The 8,787-nt window shown below is 31.3% G+C and overlaps 1 long non-coding RNA gene across 15 annotated transcripts; it reads right to left on the bottom strand.

Moving 5' to 3' along the window:
* Nucleotides 1-1,363: 1,363 nt before the first annotated feature.
* Nucleotides 1,364-8,556, bottom strand: LOC131640269 (uncharacterized). 15 transcript variants are annotated; one of them, XR_009295208.1, is made up of 13 exons: nt 8,004-8,556; nt 7,488-7,837; nt 6,175-6,425; nt 6,003-6,078; nt 5,432-5,563; nt 4,214-4,459; nt 3,877-4,137; nt 3,542-3,801; nt 3,206-3,465; nt 2,533-3,128; nt 2,196-2,456; nt 1,860-2,119; nt 1,373-1,784 (listed from the first exon to the last, which is right to left on the bottom strand). It is a non-coding gene; the product is annotated as an uncharacterized LOC131640269 (long non-coding RNA). The 15 variants fall into 15 exon arrangements; XR_009295205.1 differs by having other exon boundaries at nt 1,365-1,784; nt 5,432-6,078; XR_009295210.1 differs by having other exon boundaries at nt 1,372-1,784; nt 5,466-5,563; nt 6,003-6,425.
* Nucleotides 8,557-8,787: the final 231 nt, after the last annotated feature.

Here is an 8,787-nt window from a genome sequence, read left to right as displayed (position 1 = left end):
CAGAGTTGAAATGAATAGAACCTAAAAATCAACAATCAATTGAAAAAACAAATCTCACAAAACAAGATCAAAAGAAGCTGTATACCAAAACGAAAACTACTGTATAATTGGAAAAAGCTATGTAACATGCAAATTAACTAAAAATCATCGGTGAATTTTCAAAGAATTCTATCAAAATCGCAACGAAGATCAATTAGGACTAGCATTTAGTGAAACTCAGTAGTAATAGAGAAGAATTGAACAGAACCTAAAATAAAGAATTGATTCAAGAACGTCGATAAAAACACTAACAATTATTATGAGTATTCGATGAGTAATTAGGACAACCATTTACCGGAACTCAATATTAACAGAGCAGAAATGAACAGAACCTGAAAATAAAGAATCGATTAAAAAAATAAATCTCACGAAACTGGATCAAACGAAGCTGTATACCAAAATGAAAACGCTTGTATAATTGGAAAAAGCTAGGTAACATGCAAATTAACTAAAAATCATTGGTGAATTTTCAAAGAATTTTATCAAAATCGCAACGAAGAACAATTAGGTTAGCATTTACTTAAAGTCAGTAGTAACAGAGATGAAATGAAAAGAACCTAAAATGAAGGATCTACTCAAGAACGTGGATAAAGATACTAACACTTATTATGAGTATTGGAAGAACAATTAGGACAACCATTTACACGAACTCAATAGTAACAGAGCAGAAATGAACAGAACCTAAAAATAAAGAATCGATTGAAAAAACAAATCTCACGAAACTGGATCAAAAGAAGCTGTATACCAAAACGAAAACGCTTGTGTAAATGGAAAAATCTATGTAACATGCAAATTAACTAAAAATCATCGATGAATTTTTATAGAATTTTATCAAAATCGCAACGAAAAACAATTAGGACAAGCGTTTACTGAAACTCAATAGTAACAGAGAAGAAATGGAAAGAACCTAAAATAAAGATTCGATTCAAGAAAGTGGATAAAAACACTAACAATTATTATGAGTATGTGAAAAACAATTAGGACAACCATTTACACGAACTCAATAGTAACAAAGCTGAAATGAACAAAACCTGAAAATAAAGAATTGATTGAAAAAATAAATCTCACGAAACTATATGAAAAGAAGCTGTATACATAAACGAAAATGCTTGTATAATTGGAAAAATCTATGTAACATGCAAATTAACAAAAAATCATCTGTGAATATTCAAATTTTTTATCAAAATCGCAACGAAGAACAATTAGGGCAAGTATTTACTTAAATAAAGAATTGATTCAAGAAAGTCGATTAAAACACTCACAATTATTATGAGTATTGGAAGAGTAATTAGGACAACCAGTTACCGGAACTCAATAGTAACAGAGCAGAAATGAACAGAACCTGAAAATAAAGAATCGATTGAAAAAACAAATCTCACGAAACTGGATCAAAAGGTGTATACCAAAACACTGTTAATAAACAAAAACACTGTTAATAATTGAAAATAACTAAGCTTCAAATTTAGTTATTTTTTATTTTATTACTTTATATGAGCTTTTGTTTTGTTGGAAACATCGTTCCTATTAAGGAGATTCCTCAAACGCTCAATCTCTATCACAAATAAAGTAATATTTTTCCTGGATTTATTAAGATCCTTTTTTATTTGTTGGATCATATGATGAATCTCATTCTCCATTTTTTCCTACAATAAACCAGCCTTTCGAGATATGCAATATTTCTGGTTAATCCAAACAAGTGGTTGTACATGCCTTCTTTGCGTCGAATCTTTCTTGCAAGTTATTTTCTGTTTAATAAACAAAAAACTGTTAATAATTAAAATTAACTAAGCTTCAACTTAAGATAAATTTTATTTTATTACCTTATGTGAGCTTTTCTTTTGTTGGAAACATCGTTCCTATTAAGGAGATTCCTCAAACGCTCAATCTCAATCACAAATTTGGTAAGCTTTTTCTTGGATTTCTTAAGATCCTCCTCTTCTTGTTGGATCAGATGATGGATCTCATTCTCCATTTTTTCCTACAATAAACCAGCCTTTCGAGATTTCTAATATTTCTAGTTAATCCAAAGCAGTGGTTGTACATGCCTTCTTTGCATCGAATCTTGCTTGCAGGTTCTTTTCTGTTTAATAAACAAAAACACCGTTAATAATTAAAAATAACAAATGTTCAACTTAAGTTAATTTTTATTTTATTACCTTCCGTGAGCTTTTCTATTGTTGGAAACGTCGTTCCTATTAAGGAGATTCCTCAAACGCTCAATCTCAATCACAAATTTGGTAAGCTTTTTCCTGGATTTCTTAAGATCTTTCTTTCTTTTTTGGATCAGATGATGGATCTCATTCACAATTTTTTTCCTACAATAAACCAGCCTTTCGAGATTTGCAACATTTTTGGTTAATCCAAAACAGTGGTTGCAGGTGCCTTCTTTGCGTCTAATCTTGACTGCAAGTTCTTTTCTGTTTAATAAACAAAAACACTGTTAATAATTAAAAATGACTAAGCTTCAACTTAAGTTAATTTTTATTTTATTACCTTATGTAGGCTTTTCTTTTGTTGGAAACATCTTTCCTATTAAGGAAATTCCTCAAACGCTCAATCTCAATCACAAATTTGGTATGATTTTTCCTGAAATTCTTAAGATCGTTTTTTCTTTTTTGGATGATATGATGGATCTCATTCTCCATTTTTTCCTACAATAAACCAGCCTTTCGAGATATGCAATATTTCTGGTTAATCCATACAAGTGGTTGTACATGCCTTCTTTGCATCGAATCTTTCCAGCAAGTTATTTTCTGTTTAATAAACAAAAAAACTGTTAATAATTAAAAATAACTAAGCTTCAACTTAAGTTAACTTTTATTTTATTATCTTATGTGAGCTTTTCTTTTGTTGGAAACATCGGTCCTACTAAGGAGATTCCTTAAACGTTCAATCTCAATCACAAATTTGGTAATATTTTTCCTAGATTTCTTAAGATCCTTCTTTCTTTGTTGGATCAGATGATGGATCTCATTCTCCATTTTTTCCTACAATACACCAGCCTTTCGAGATATTCAATATTTCTGGTTAATCCAAACAAGTTGTTGTACATGCCTTCTTTGCGTCGAATCTTTCCTTAAAGTTATTTTCTGTTTAATAAACAAAAAAAATTGTTAATAATTAAAAATAACTAAGCTTCAACCTAAGTTAACTTTTATTTTATTACCTTATTTGAGCTTTTCTTTTGTTGGAAACATCGTTCCTATTAAGGAGATTCCTCAAACGCTCAATCTCAATCACTAATTTTGCAAGCCTTTTCCTGGATTTCTTAAGATCCTTCTTTCTTTGCTGGATTAGATGATGGATCTCATTCTCCATTTTTTCCTACAATAAACCAGCCTTTCGAGATTTGCAATATTTCTGGTTAATCCAAAGCAGTGGTTGTACATGCCTTCTTTGCGTCGAATCTTGCCTGCAAGTTCTTTTCTGTTTAATAAACGAAAACACAGTTAATAATTAAAAATAACTAAGCTTCAACTTAAGTTAATTTCTATTTTATTACCTTATGAGAGCTTTAATTTTGTTGGAAACATCGTTCATATTAAGGAGATTCCTCAAACGCTCAATCTCAATCACAAATTTGGTAAGCTTTTTCCTGGATTTCTTAATATCGTTTTTTCTTTGTTGGATCAGATGATGGATCTCATTCTCCATTTTTTCCTACAATAAACCAGCCTTTCGAGATTTGCAATATTTCTAGTTAATCCAAAAAAGTGGTTGTAGATGCCTTCTTTGTGTCGAATCTTGACTGCAAGTTCTTTTCTGTTTAATAAACAAAAACACTATTAATACTTAAAAATAACTAAGCTTCAACTTAAGTTAATTTTAATTTATTACCTTATGTGAGCTTTTCTTTTGTTGGAAACATCTTTCCTATTAAGGAGATTCCTCAAACGCTCAATCTTAATCACAAATTTGGTAATATTTTTCCTGGATTTCTTAAGATCCTTTTTTCTTTGTTGGATCAGATGATGGATCTCATTGTCCATTTTTTTCCAATAATAAACCAGCCTTTCGAGATATTCAATATTTCTAGTTAATCCAAACAAGTGGTTGTACATGCCTTATTTGCGTCGAATTTTTTGTGCAACTTATTTTCTGTTTAATGAACAAAAAAACTGTTAATAATTAAAAATAACTAATCTTCAACTTAAGTTAACTTTTATTTTTTTACCTTATGTGACCTTTTCTTTTGTTGGAAACATCGTTCCTATTAAGATGATTCCTCAAACGTCCAATCTCTATCACAAATTTGGTAATCTTTTTCCTGGATTTCTTAATATCCTTCTTTCTTTGTTGGATCAGATGATGGATATCATTCTCCATTTTATACTTCAATAAACCAGCCTTTCGAGATATGCAATATTTCTGGTTAATCCAAACAAGTGGTTGTACATGCCCTCTTTGCGTCAAATCTTTCCTGCAAGTTATTTTCTATTTAATAAACAATAAAAATTGTTAATAATGAAAAATAACTATGCTTCAACTTATGTTAACTTTTATTTTATTATCTTATGTGAGCTTTTCTTTTGTTGGAAACATCGTTCCTGTTAAGGAGATTCCTCAAACGCTCAATCTCAATCACAAATTTGGTAAGCTTTTTCCTGGGTTTCGTAATATCCTTCTTTCTTTGTTGGATCAGATGATGGATCTCATTCTCCATTTTTTCCTACAATAAAGCAGCCTTTCTAGATATGCAATATTTCTGGTCACTACAGAAAAAAAGGTCTCCTACCACGCCCAGAAAACCGAGGCTATATGCAAAATAACCGTGGCGTAACGCTGAGGCCACGGTTTGGCCACGGAAATCCAACTGTGGAGTATGCGGCCGTGGCCTAAAGTAAAGTCCACGGTTTTTTGGTATAGACCACGCATTTTTTACAACCGTGGCTTTTTTAGGCCACGGTTTAAATAGCTTGATTAAGGCCGCGGTTTGTATTTGCCATGACTGCAAAACTGTGGCTATATGGTAAAGCCACAGTTTCATTTTAACATTTACGACACAGTGTTAGTTCAAGATATAGCCACGGTTTGGTTATGACCACCTATTTAAAACCGTTGTTATATGTTATGCTTTCTAAACCATTTATCTTGCCACAGTTTATATATATATATATATATATATATATATATATATATATATATATATATATATATATATATATATATATATATATATATTTATGATGAAAATGAGGTAAATGAAAGGAAAATACTAATTGGAATTAAATAAACATTCAATGTACTTGAGTCGATTACTTTAATTACTTTAATCATGATAGCAAGATGTGTAAATGAAAGGAAAATACTAATTGGAATTAAATAAATATTCAATGTACTTGAGTCGATTCTAAAATACATATAAATATAAAACTGTGATAGAAAATATCACCTCATTTTCTAAATACTAATCTCAGCCATCTTACTTATTAGTCTCTTACATAGGACTGACTCTTCATGTTGAAGGGGGAAAAGTGATCGTGTATCCTGCACTTCAAATATTTCCTCTTCATTTGTACTTGACCTACATCCATAGAGAAAAGTCAGGCTGGTCAAATATATAATAACATATAAGTGTGAAACCTCTTTTAAAAGGGAGCAGCGAAGCAAAAAGTGCATGCATTCAACCAAAAGAATTGAATGTTATTTTATAGAAAGATTATCACTAATTCTAAAAGAATTGAGTAGAAGCATGCTAAGTTGCTAACCTACAAAAAAGCTATTAAGCATAAAACGAGTTTAACAATATATGAACTAACCAAACAGTAAAAGAGAGCATAAAAATAGTAAGACTTGATAACTCCATTACAAAACTAGAAATTGTACCAACACCAACTTAACATACACTAATTTCAAGAGCATAAAAATTTGTTGAAAGGACCTACACATTTGAATAAAGGCAGACATAACAAAGACTCTATAACAGGACATTTAGTGAATATTTACTCATATATTGTAGTAACCTGGAAGAGGAACAGTATCATTCAAAGACACACAAGTTTCTTTTTGGATCAATTCACCACATCTTCCACATTTCAACTATCATCGTCATCATCACAAAGATAAAGAAATTAATATTAAAATAGAGAGGAAGAAAAAAGCATGTTGAAGAAAATAAAAAAGATATTGTAATACCTTGAAGAATTCAATATAATGGTCAAATTCTCGAGTTCAGCATTGATCATCAGCATGTAGTTCACCATTTTTTTTCCAGTTTGTATCAAACTCAATCGGTTTCTATTTGGGTTGGGTTTGGGTTGTCCGAATTTCTAACAGAATTCGATCGATGGTTCTAGAAGGAATATTGACAGAACTAAGAAGACATAGCAGTTATTATAAAGGGAGAAAGAAACAATATTACCGCTTCAGCAAAACAGGAACAAAACCTGCACAGAGTATCAAAAAAAGGCCATGACAATTGAGAAAACTCTAAAATAAATAAATTAGCAAAAAAACTGAATACACTCATTTCGTAATACTTTTAATTTAATTTAATTTAACTTTACTCGTCGTACAAATACTTAATACACAATACTAGTACTTTATTATTCTTCGTTTTTGTGCTCATTGAGAGTAAATGTTTATGCACATTGAAATTCTTCACAAACAAGCAAGGAATTCAATATAAATCACCTTCAGGTTGTTCAAAGACTACTACATAGCCACATGCTCATTTCAAGTCCAGTTTAAAGCACAGATTCACAAAACCCATCATACATGCACTATAACATATTTCTATGTATGTTCATAAGACAACATATGCTAAGTTTCATAAGAGGATAAAGAGCAATGATATGCATCCATGTTGCAAAACAGAATATCAGAATAATTCCACATTCAAACATCATTCAGTCCACAAACATAAACCAACTTCACTCCAAAAAGGGAAACAATTGAAATTCAAAACAGAGGCACGAATACATTTCAAACATTTCAGTACAAACATATTTCAGCAAGTTAACCTCCAGTTTCAAATGCAGCATTCATCACTACATGTCAAGTTCAAGAAACCACATTCAAATTTGTTAACCTTAACAGCTAATTAACTTAACTATTAGCCTAAAACTATTTTTACATTGCCTAACCATTCAGAATTTCTAAACCCAACTGGCATGACAGACTCCCCTTCAAAATTAACATCACCTTACCAATTCAAACCTTCCAATCAATTAACACTCACTTATTAGTCAAAGCCAAGGGTCAGACACATCAACTAAACACTAAACAATAAACTCATCTTGCAAGGAAGAAAACAAAACCACATAAATGTCTCCAGATATAAAAAGAAGTTAAAGCAGGACAATAGATTAATAAAACTCAGCAGTAGAAAAATATAACACAAATAAAAGCAACTATCAGAAAAATTGTTAGTCATTATGGGAGTAAAATCCTGATACACAAACAAAATACATAGTTTTTCTTTTTGGTAGGAAATATAATAAACAAACCTTATCAATTTCAAAGCACAAAGAAGTTAGATTATGAAGACAAGGGTACATGTTCGGGCAAACCAGGGTTCATCTCATCCCACACAAACTCCTCTTCCTCTCAATTTTCCAGTTCCTTGACATGGCAGTGTTCCTTATGTTTTGGTGCTCCGTGATTAAAAAAAATCATGTTTCAGGCTGAAACCATTTCTTTGCTCGGATAAGGTCTCTGCAACGCCGACAATGAGCCTACTTCCAGTTCTTCCAACATCTGAACCACTGGAATTATATTCCTCATCTCCATAGGCTCCGCCAATGCTCTTTTCAAGAACAAAATCGTTAAATGCATCTCTATGAGTATGCTGGTTATTCTGCAATATACACCATTAAATTAAAATATGGAAATGGAATAGTATAAAGAGGTAAAGAAAAATTACTGCCTTACTATCTAACATTGACCTATCTAACATTATCCATCTTTACATTACAGAATACATCGAAACCTAAATAGTTGAATTCGTTTTCAGACGCACATACTTTATTTGAAGCTTGAATCTGTGTCAAACCACACATACTTTATTTGAAACCTTGAATCTGTGTCAAACCACACATACTAGAGTCATTTTCCTTGTCTTCACATAAAAGCATAACAAAAAACATTTTATTCCCAAAAAATGCATTCTTTTCAATCAGCAAAACAAGAGAAATTTCTCTCTATTTCCTATTCATCTAGTTATAATCTACAACACAAAGCAACAATCAATAAGATGCAAAGTACGAAAAGCTAACACCTGAGATCTATAAACTTCGGCAGCGGTAAAGTGAAGAAGGCTGAGCGGTCGGTGGTAACGCATGGTCGGCTTCAGATTGTTGCGGTTGTTGTGGTGGTGAGGCGATAATGAACGGCGGTGGCTGTATGGAAGGTAACGACGGCGATTCACGCAGAACAAAGACGGAGAGATGCGCCTTGCGTTTTCCAGAGCGATCTTGAAGAACGGCGCCGTTCAATGAGGAGAAAGGGGCTTCCTGCGTGAATGTGAAAGGTTACAGAACCCTAATTCCTCTTCCAGGTCACGCGTTTTATTATACTCTTTCCATTTTTTGTTTTGTTTATATATATATATATATATATATATATATATATATATATATATATATATATATATATATATATATATATATATATATTTGTGTTTTTTTAGGGAGAAAATAAGGAAACATATAAATGACATTGATATCCACTAATTCATCTTTTATTAAATTAATAATTTATTTCTTATAATAATCACAATTTTAATAATTAAATTAATAAATTTATCAT

This window comes from Vicia villosa, unplaced genomic scaffold, assembly GCF_029867415.1.
Source record: "Vicia villosa cultivar HV-30 ecotype Madison, WI unplaced genomic scaffold, Vvil1.0 ctg.003020F_1_1, whole genome shotgun sequence".
Classification (NCBI taxonomy): domain Eukaryota; kingdom Viridiplantae; phylum Streptophyta; class Magnoliopsida; order Fabales; family Fabaceae; genus Vicia; species Vicia villosa.
Note: the sequence above shows the minus strand (reverse complement) of the source record. Positions and strands in the feature narration are given on the sequence as shown.